The 9,841-nt window shown below is 37.1% G+C and overlaps 1 long non-coding RNA gene across 1 annotated transcript; it reads right to left on the reverse strand.

Moving 5' to 3' along the window:
• Window positions 1-5,395: 5,395 nt before the first annotated feature.
• On the reverse strand, window positions 5,396-6,050 carry LOC131996283 (uncharacterized). The gene is made up of 2 exons (XR_009397747.1): window positions 5,685-6,050; window positions 5,396-5,572 (listed from the first exon to the last, which is right to left on the reverse strand). It is a non-coding gene; the product is annotated as an uncharacterized LOC131996283 (long non-coding RNA).
• Window positions 6,051-9,841: the final 3,791 nt, after the last annotated feature.

A 9,841-nucleotide genomic window follows, 5' to 3' on the forward strand; every position in this document is an offset into this window, starting at 1 on the left:
GTTCAACTGTTCTGGGCGCCGGTCCACTGAGATATCCAAAGGAATTGTAAAGCAGACGAGCTTGCGAGACTAGGAAATACCTTACACAATCCAGCAAATACCTTACACTAGAATCTGTTGGTACGCCTTTAGCGACAGGCTTTTGGATTAGGCCCGAAGAGCAACGAATGACACACTCAACCAAATTTGTTATTAAAATCAATAAAAATGTTTGCTAAAACAGCAATTTTTGTCCGCTGAAAATGGAGATTATTTTCTAAACATACCTCCGAAATTTTACAGAAGGTTCGGTATTTCTTCGAATGTTTTTTTTTTAGAACACAGCTAACTTTTTGGCCAAAATTTTGACAAAACACAAGAAATTTTTCAGATTTTCCAATGGAACGTCCGAAAATGTTTAGAATTTCGGATCAAACATCCCATTCTCTGTCCAAATTCGAATGTTCCTTTAGAGTTTCGTGTGAAATTGTCACGGAAATCTAACAAAATATCGGAAATATTTGAGCAATTTCAAAAATTCCCTCAGAATTTCCTTAGAGTTTTCTTACGAATTCTTTACGCAACTCTCATGCTAATTCCGAATTCCCCCTGATAAAATTTTGAGCATTCGTGTAAACCGCCCATACAACTTTAGTTACGATTTCGCAAAAAAATCGGAATCAGAATCGGAAACTAGTGCAGAGATCCTGTCCGAATTTGTAACGAACTCGGCAAAAATTGCTCACTGGAAAAATGCTCACCCAAACTCAGTGTTAGTGTGTCCATTACTGCTATAAAACATCTGCTGTGTGTTTGTGTCTACCACAGGCAGTCAGAAAGAGTTCCACTTAAGGTTCTCTTTTCTTTGAGAACTTGTCTGATTTAGCGGATATGAACATTCGCAAGTTGTTGGGCTTTTTAAAGCGATCTGGAATGTTCAACGGTAGGAACTAGAAGGCATTTTCTTTCTTTCTCCTCTTCCTGCGGTATCACAATGAACGAAAACATTTAAGTGAGTCTGATGGCAGACTGCCACTTAAAGCTAACCTACCTATTTGGAGTGAATTGCCTAAAGTTCAAGCCTATCATTTTTGTATGCTTTTGTTAACACCTTTTAACTATCTTTGCTTGAAAATGCACTCTAATAGTTTATGTCTTTTTTTTTAATTTGCCTAATTATCTCTGCCAACAACATTGCTGTGTTCAACTTTTAGTTTCGTTCGTTGGTTCGCTCATTCGTTGTACAGTAAATTAGCAAAAATTATGTTATTTACAATGTTTGTTATAAGAGCAGTAACTAATTGCATGGAAAATTGTTTGATCTCCAACACAGCATTTCTGCTGCATGCCAATTTGTTCATTGGCCAAATAGGCGACTAGCGTTTAAATATAAACTTCAAATACTTTGGCCGTTAGCATGAACGTTCGTTTTTCTCTCTTTTTTTTACTTTCATTATTAATGAGAGAAGCCATGACTGAAATAAATGCGAAAAAAACTACACATTATGTTTTCGAAAGATGCTGGCGACGAGGCCGGAGCGAAAATTAGTCAATGCTGTAAAAAGTGAAATTATGTCTAAATTGAGCGTTTACAAATACTATTCGTAATTAAAATGTTTAGTTTTTATTTTTTTTTTTTTTTTCTTTTAAACGTGTATTTGTATTTCACATTGTACTATTATTTGTTTTTCATTTTGTAGTAGGAAAGTATTTTTATTAATTAAATGTTGTGTTTTTAGAGTTAGTTTTAAGGCAATCACATCTTTCCTATTCCACATAGGGAAACTGATTTCTGCCATGCACACGCTGTAACTGTTTCCCAACGCAGGCAGACTGATGCTCGTCAAGAATTGTTATATAGCCAGCATCTATACCAATATCATCATAAGGGTATATTAATTCTCGGGTAACTTTTTGCCCGCAGTACTAATTTCATTTGCTGAACTCAACCCTCATGTGGGATTTTATTGTTCGCTAATATTTACAAAACACTTTTAAATATTGGGTGCAACTTTTCGCTTTGCTGGCTTTTCAAAATAGGTTAATGACTTTTTAATGGTATAACATATAACAAAACAAAGAAGAAACTTCATTTAGTTTATTGGCAAAATTACACATTTTTGCAATGCTAATGATTCATTGGGAAAATTTCACTTCTTGTCAAAGGTTTTTTTTTGTGTTCTGTTCTTTGAAGAACTTTGTATTTTTTGCAATAATCATTAAGACTAACTTCACATATCGATTTCAAGTTTTTGTTTATGATGAATAGCTTGTTTTTGAGGTCAAAACGATTATTAATGCTGGTTGGGTTTTGGTAACACAAGATAAGTATCATAAAACAATTGTGTAAACACTTTAAGTAAGAGCTTTTAATACTATAATGAACTGTTTATGTATGTCATTTATGTAATAGGGTGTACTGAAATTTAAAAAAAAACTCAAGAAGCAAAATACAACATATGGGAGCTGTATCAAGCTATAGATCGATTCTTACCATATTGTACACGTATGTTGAAGGCCATGGAAGGAGCTGTACAAAATTTGTGCCAAATTGGACAAGAATTGAGCCCTCTAGAGGCTCAAGAAGTCAAGATCCTAGATCGGTTTATATGGCAGCTATATAAGGTTATGCACCGATTTGAACCATACTTGGCACAGTTGTTGAATATCATAACAAAACACGTCGTGCAAAATTTCATTCCAATCGGATAAGAATTGCGCCCTCTAGAGGCGCAAGAAGTCAAGACCCAAGATCGGTTTATATGGCAGCTATATAAGGTTATGGACCGATTCGAACCATACTTCACACAGTTGTTAAAAGTGATATCAAAATGCTGTGTGCAAAATTTCAGTCAAATCGGATAAGAATTCCGCCTTCTAAAAGCTCAAGAAGTCAAGACCCAAGATCGGTTTATATGGTAGCTATATCAGGTTATGGACCTATTTGAACCATACTTTGAACAATTGTTAGAAGTGATATCAAAACAATATGTGCATAATTGCAGTCAAATCGGATGAGAATTGCGCCCTCTAGAGGCTCATGAAGTCAAGACCCAAGATCGGTTTATATGACAGCTATATCAAAACATGGACCGATTTGGTCCATTTACAATCCCAACTGACCCACACTTATAAAAAGTATTTGTGCAAAATTTCAAGCGGCTAGCTCTACTTCTTCAAAAGTTAGCGTGGTTTCGACAGACAGACGGACGGACGGATGGACGGACAGACGGACGGCTAGTTCGACTTAAAATGTCACGACGATCAAGAATATATATATTTTATGGGGTCTTAGACGCATATTTGGAGGTGTTACAAACAAAAAGACGAAATTAGTATAACCCCATCCAATGGTGGAGGGTATAAAAACAAGAAAAAAGGCGTTAAGTTCAGCCGGGCCGAACGTTTTAATACCCACCACCACGGTTATATATGTAAACCACCTTTCGTCAAAATGTGGTGAAAATGCATATCTTATGCCCCATAGCAGCTATGTATATCGAAAAATGTTCTATGTTTGGACCAAATACTAATTACAATAGTACAAGCTGTTGTTAAATTGTGTATAACCAAATATTGGTCTTTTTAGTAGCTATATCTAAAAATAAACCGATCTGAACCATATACGACACGGATGTCGAAAAGCCTAACATAAATCACTGTGTCAAATTTCATTGAAATCGGATTATAAATGCGCCTTTTATGGGCCCAAAACCTTAAATCGAGAAATCGGTCTATATGGCAGGTATATCCAAATCTGAACCGATCTGGGTCAAATTGAGGAAGGCGGTCGAAGGGCCTAACACAACTCACTGTCCCAAATTTCGGCGACATCGGACGATAAATGCGCCTTTTATGGGCCCAAAACCTTAAATCGAGAGATCGGTCTATATAGCACCTATATCCAAATCTGGACCGATCTGGGCCAAATTGAGGAAGGCGGTCGAAGGGCCTATCACAACTCACTGTCCCAAATTCTGGTAAAATCGGATAATAAATGAGCCTTTTATGGGCCCAAAACCCTAAATCGAGAGCTATATCCAAATCTGGACCGATCTGAGCTGAATTAAAGAAGAATGTCAAAGGGCCCAACACAACTCACTATCCCAAATTTCGGCGACATCGGAAAATAAATGTACCTGTTATGGCTCCAAAAGCTTGAATCTAAAGATCGGTCTATATGGCAACTATATCCAAATCTGACCTGATCTGAAACAAACTGAAGAAGTATGTCGAAGGGACTATCTTAACTCACTGTCCCAAATTTCAGCGACATCGGAAAATAAATGCACCTTTTAAGGGCCAAGACCTTAAATCGAGAGATCGGTCTATATGGCAGCTAAATCCAAATCTAGATCGATCTGGGCCAAATTGAATAAGGATGTCGAAGGGCCTTACATAACTCACTGTACCAAATTTCTGCAAAATCGGATAGTAAATATGGCTTTTATGGGCTCAAGACCCTAAATCGGCTATATGGCAGCTATAATCAAATCTGAACCGATCTCGACCAAATTGAAGAAGGATATCGAGTGGCTTAACACAACTCACTGTCCCAAATTTCAACAAAATCGGATAATAAATGTGGCTTTTATGGGCCTAAGACCTCTAATCGGCGGATCGGTCTATATGGGGGCTATATCAAGATATAGTCCGACATAGCCTGTCTTCGAAATTAACCTGCTTATGGACAAAAAAAAATCTGTGCATAGTTTCAGCTCAATATCTCTATTTTTAAACCAATGTAGCGTGATTTCAACAGACAAAAGGACGGACATGGCTAGATCGTCTTAGATTTTTACGCTGATCAAGAATATATAAACTTTATAGGGTCGGAAATGGATATTTCGATGTGTTGCAAACAGAATGACAAAATGAATATACCTTCGGTGGTGGGTATAAAAATAACTGTATATATTGCCCAAAAAGTAATTGCGGATTTTTCATATAGTCGGCGTTGACAAATTTTTTCACAGCTTGTGACTCTGTAATTGCATTCTTTCTTCTGTCAGTTATCAGCTGCTACTTTTAGCTTGCTTTAGAAATAAAGTGTAAAAAAAGTATATTTGATTAAAGTTCATTCTAAGTTTTATTAAAAATGCATTTACTTTCTTTTAAAAAATCCGCAATTACTTTTTGGGCAACCCAATACATATATCTAGCAGCTAAGGCCAGACAAAATTCAAAAAAGCTACTCCAATTTTTATTAGAACAGTTAAAAAAAGGTCAAATAGTTTAGCTTGTGGTTTAGCTCGGCTGCCTACATTGACTTCATTTGTGTATTAAATTGTCTCATATTTCATTTTTCACAACGGGTTTAATGGATTTTCCTTTAAAGTTGAATGTTCGATTGAACTGCAGCTCACAAATCCTGTTTAAGCATTTTAAATACTCCAAATAATATTTGACTTAAGCGTGGCGTTGCAAACAAATATATTTGAAATAAATCAACAATTGTTAAAGAGATTAAATGTGTTATCGTGTTATCTACACAGCAGACTTTCAATGCCAGCCAGCTGGTGAGGTGATTGTTTGCACAATTTTTGGGGCCAAAAAGACTTGCATTTGATATACCACCATCTCAGGTTGCCAACTTCATTCACACAAATTGCACAATAAAATTAAATCAACGAAAATGAGAAACACTTTTTTTTGAAGAGTTGAGTAATATATAATTCATTTTTTTTAACTATTGTATTTCTCACTTTATCCATGGTGATGGTGTAATGGATGGAAAATATCAAATATCATGCAAAACGACCGACAACAACAACGCCACTCCACTCTAGGCCTTTGCGGAAAAGTTATTGAAAACGAAGATGGCCCGGTTTTTTCCCCTTCAATTGTTGCGATGGGAAATTCACTTTAAAACTTCTCGTTTTAGAAATTTAAGCGACAGCAGACACGTTACACTTAAGTTGACGTTATTGACTGGCTCTTTGCTTCGATCTCGTATTTAATTTCACATGGAAAACCAGCCAAACAAATAATGAAAACAAAAAAACAAAATAGTTAGCAAGTACTCCGCGTATTGGGGGGTTTTGTATTGCTCCGCTCTTCGTTCTGGGACTAAGTAAAGGTAATGCAATACACCACCACTAAACAATACCCACCAATCAAGAGCAAATGAAAACTCATATTTGCTTTATCAGCTAAAAGACAACAAAAATTATTAATAAAAACAAACAAAAACAGTCACATTTTTGCTTTGTATCGCCCCAAGCGATACTGATAACAGAAAACGCTCGGTTTTTTGCTTTAAGCACAAAAAAGAACAAATTTTTTAACGTAATTACTCACTTGTAGTTGAAGCGTTTGATTACCTTCAATAAAAGTTGACCTACACCTACCACCATGTTTGGATAATTGGGATAGTGACGGTTTTTAGTTTAGAAACGGTTCTTATGTGAGAGAGAGATACGGCTTTTCTGGATTCGTATATATATTCGATTTCAAATCGAGTTCTTAAAAATCCTAATAATAAGCCGAGACTATTGAGTCCTTAAGTCTCTTTAACTTAAACCAGTAAAGTTCGGCCGAACCGAATCCTAGGGCAATTTCATCATATCGTATTAATTAAATTTTTTTTCACGTAACCAACACGCAGGGGATGTTCCCCTATATATGCAGTGTATTGCTTTGGCAATTAGGAAATTTAAAGATTGGAGGGGGGAAAGAGGGAGTAGTGTTTATTGATATTAGTCTTAAATTTCTGAACGTCAATGTCGGTGGGAAAGACATTAACCGGAAGTCGATTCCACATATGAATGGTTCGGGCGAAAAATGAATTTTCTCGCTAATGCATGGTTCGGTCGACTGGCCAATCAACTACAAACGGTGTGAGTTCCTAGCAATTCTTGTATTCCTGGTGAACATCCAAACGTCAGGGATAAGAAGACGAATATCCCTAGAACACACGCCATGAAAATAACGATAGAGCAGTACAACGCTACCCACATTCCGATGATGTTCAAGAGACGCAATAAAGTTGGATACCCTACTGTCCCCAATCAACAACATCGATCTCAAGTAGCTCCAAGGATGATTTTGGAGCTCCTGCCCATATATGAGAGTTATATTTCATCCTCGGCCTGATGTAGGTAGTATAGATATTGAGAAGATCGGAAGAGGTGAAATATTTCTTGCACCGCTTAAGAAAGCCAAAACACTTGAATGCTTCTTTCGACACTTCGAATACGTGTTTTGACCAACGGACATCACATTGTATCTTCATGCCCAGAACACCAAGAGCATCTGAATGTTCAATATCTATACCGTCGATAGATATCGACGTTTGAAGTGGGTAAGTGAATAGCTTGTGAGACAAGAAACAGCACTGCGTTAAAGTCTACTCTGTTTATTCTACCCCACTTGGAAATGGCCAACAAATCCTGCGAGAGCGTCTCATCCATAATGCGCCTCCTGTCCACAATTTTTTGAGGACTGGGTCTATGGTCGAATGAATATGAATGACACAGATAACTGTCATCGGCAAATGAGTAGACTGGAAGTCTGACTCAATAAATCGTCAATGAAAATAAAAAAAGGAAGGGGAAAGGACGGAGCCTTGTGGCACACCTGCGGTTAATGTATACTCATCTGATGAGAACCCATCTACACAACTCGTATAGAGCGATCTCTGAGAAAACTCGATATAAATCGAACGAAGTTATTACCGAAATGCCTTGGAGATATCCAGAGCCACGACCTTACTCTCATCAAACTGGTGGATAGAGCGACTCCATCGTTCCGACAAAAATGCCATTAGGTCTCCCGTAGAGCGATTTCTGCGGAACCCATACTGTCTGTCGCTAAGAAGGCCATTGGACTCTAAGTATCTGACAAGATCATGGTTAACCATACTCTCCATAACCTTGGAGAGCGCGGAGCATATCGCAATTGGCCGGTAATTCGCAGGGTCGTTCGCCCCACATTTTTTGGCGATGGGCTGAACGTTCGCAACATTCCAACTCGCCGGGAAAACTCCCGCACGGTAAGCAAGGTTGAAAAGATTGCGTAGTGGACGAGCAAGCGTCGAAGAACACTTACAAAGGACAAGTGTTGATATACCGTCCGGGTCTGGAGATTTATAAACGTCGAGATCTCAAAGGACCCTTTTAACTCCATGTGTTCGAAATAATATCTGAGGCATCGAACTAGGTACACTACCAATCACGGGAAGGGGGTTGATTGTTAAACGGCAAGGAAGAATTTCCTGCAAACATTTCAGCGAGTAGTTTAGCCTTATCAACCGGGTCAGTGTATACCTGGTCATCCTTAACAAGAGTTGGGATTGCCGATGAGTTGCCCTTTACTCTTTTGACGAATGACCAACAGCTCTTGCTTCCCCTCGGAGAAGCAATAACTTTGGCACGAAGACGTTGTTCGTGAAGAAACTTTTCGTGTCTAAGTAATCTAGCACACGAAGTTCTTGCCAGTTTACACAGCATTTCGGTATTGGCATTTTGGATCAGACAACAAGACCTAAATGCATCCTCTTTTGATCTGACAGCATCTCTGCATGCCCGGTTGAACCAAATTTTATCTTTTGATTTAACCGATAAATTCTTAGTCGGAGTGAACGATTTCATTTCTATTAATATCACTTGGTCCTCGGTGTTCAAGATGTCAAATCGGACCATACTTGAAACGGATCGGTTAAGAATTGGAACCTGCAGAGGCTCAAGGTGACATTTTGGAAACTACATCTAAATACCAGCTAGCCCAGTGTGCTTCGCGACACCCTAAACTAGACCTTAAAAAATACATTTTTCAATACACCACGATATCAGTCTGCTGATATCAGCAAACACTGTCTGCTGATATTAAATTAAAAATTTTACTCTCTTAAACGTATTCATACAAAATTTTTGAACTTCTAAACATTAATTGAGGCCTTTACTATATACTAATGCAATAGTTTGCCAATTTAAGGAGTTAATTTTTTTGTGTAAAAACCAATTTTCGGATTTGGTAGCAGTTATTTGTCCGCTGTTGTTTAAATTCGTTAAAATTTTACGTTATATGCTTATTAAATTTAAAGATAAGATAGAATATAAAAATTTTGCAAATATTTAGGGCATTTTTGAGGTTGAACAGCAGAAAATGTTTGCTGTTTAAGCAAAAAATTACTGCTATCCTGTTTTCAGCAAACTTTCTGCCTTTTTTTTACTCAGAAAATTCTCTGAGTTAAAACATTGGATATTGTGTCCAAGGGATCAAGACTCAAGAGTCATCTCAGATGCACATTTTATTTATTGGGTTGCCCAAAAAGTAATTGCGGATTTTTTAAAAGAAAGTAAATGCATTTTTAATAAAACTTAGAATGAACTTTAATCAAATATACTTTTTTTACACTTTTTTTCTAAAGTAAGCTAAAAGTAACAGCTGATAACTGACAGAAGAAAGAATGCAATTACGGAGTCACACGCTGTGAAAAAATTTGTCAACGCCGACTATATGAAAAATCCGCAATTACTTCTTGGGCAACCCAATATTTATTTAGGGTTTTTTCAACTTTCATTTCATAAGGCTACCATAACAAATACAACATTTTTAAAATCCCACTGGTCTTTGCTGGGTCAACTTTTCCTCGAAATTGTATTTACGGTTTGTACTCCACTACCAAAAACTCTCATTGGCGTACTATCTTACAGATTTGTATACTTTTCCATAATTTGTATACCTGTTTGTTGAAATCACGCTACAGTCTTTAAAAATTGAGATATTGAGCTGAAACTTTTCACAGATTCTTTTTTTTGCCCATAAGCAGGTTAAGTTCGAAGATGGGCTATATCTTGATATAGCCCCCATATAGACCGATCCACCGATTTAGTGTCTTAGGCCCATAAAAGCCATTTTT

Source organism: Stomoxys calcitrans, chromosome 3, assembly GCF_963082655.1.
Source record: "Stomoxys calcitrans chromosome 3, idStoCalc2.1, whole genome shotgun sequence".
Taxonomy (NCBI): Eukaryota; Metazoa; Arthropoda; class Insecta; order Diptera; family Muscidae; genus Stomoxys; species Stomoxys calcitrans.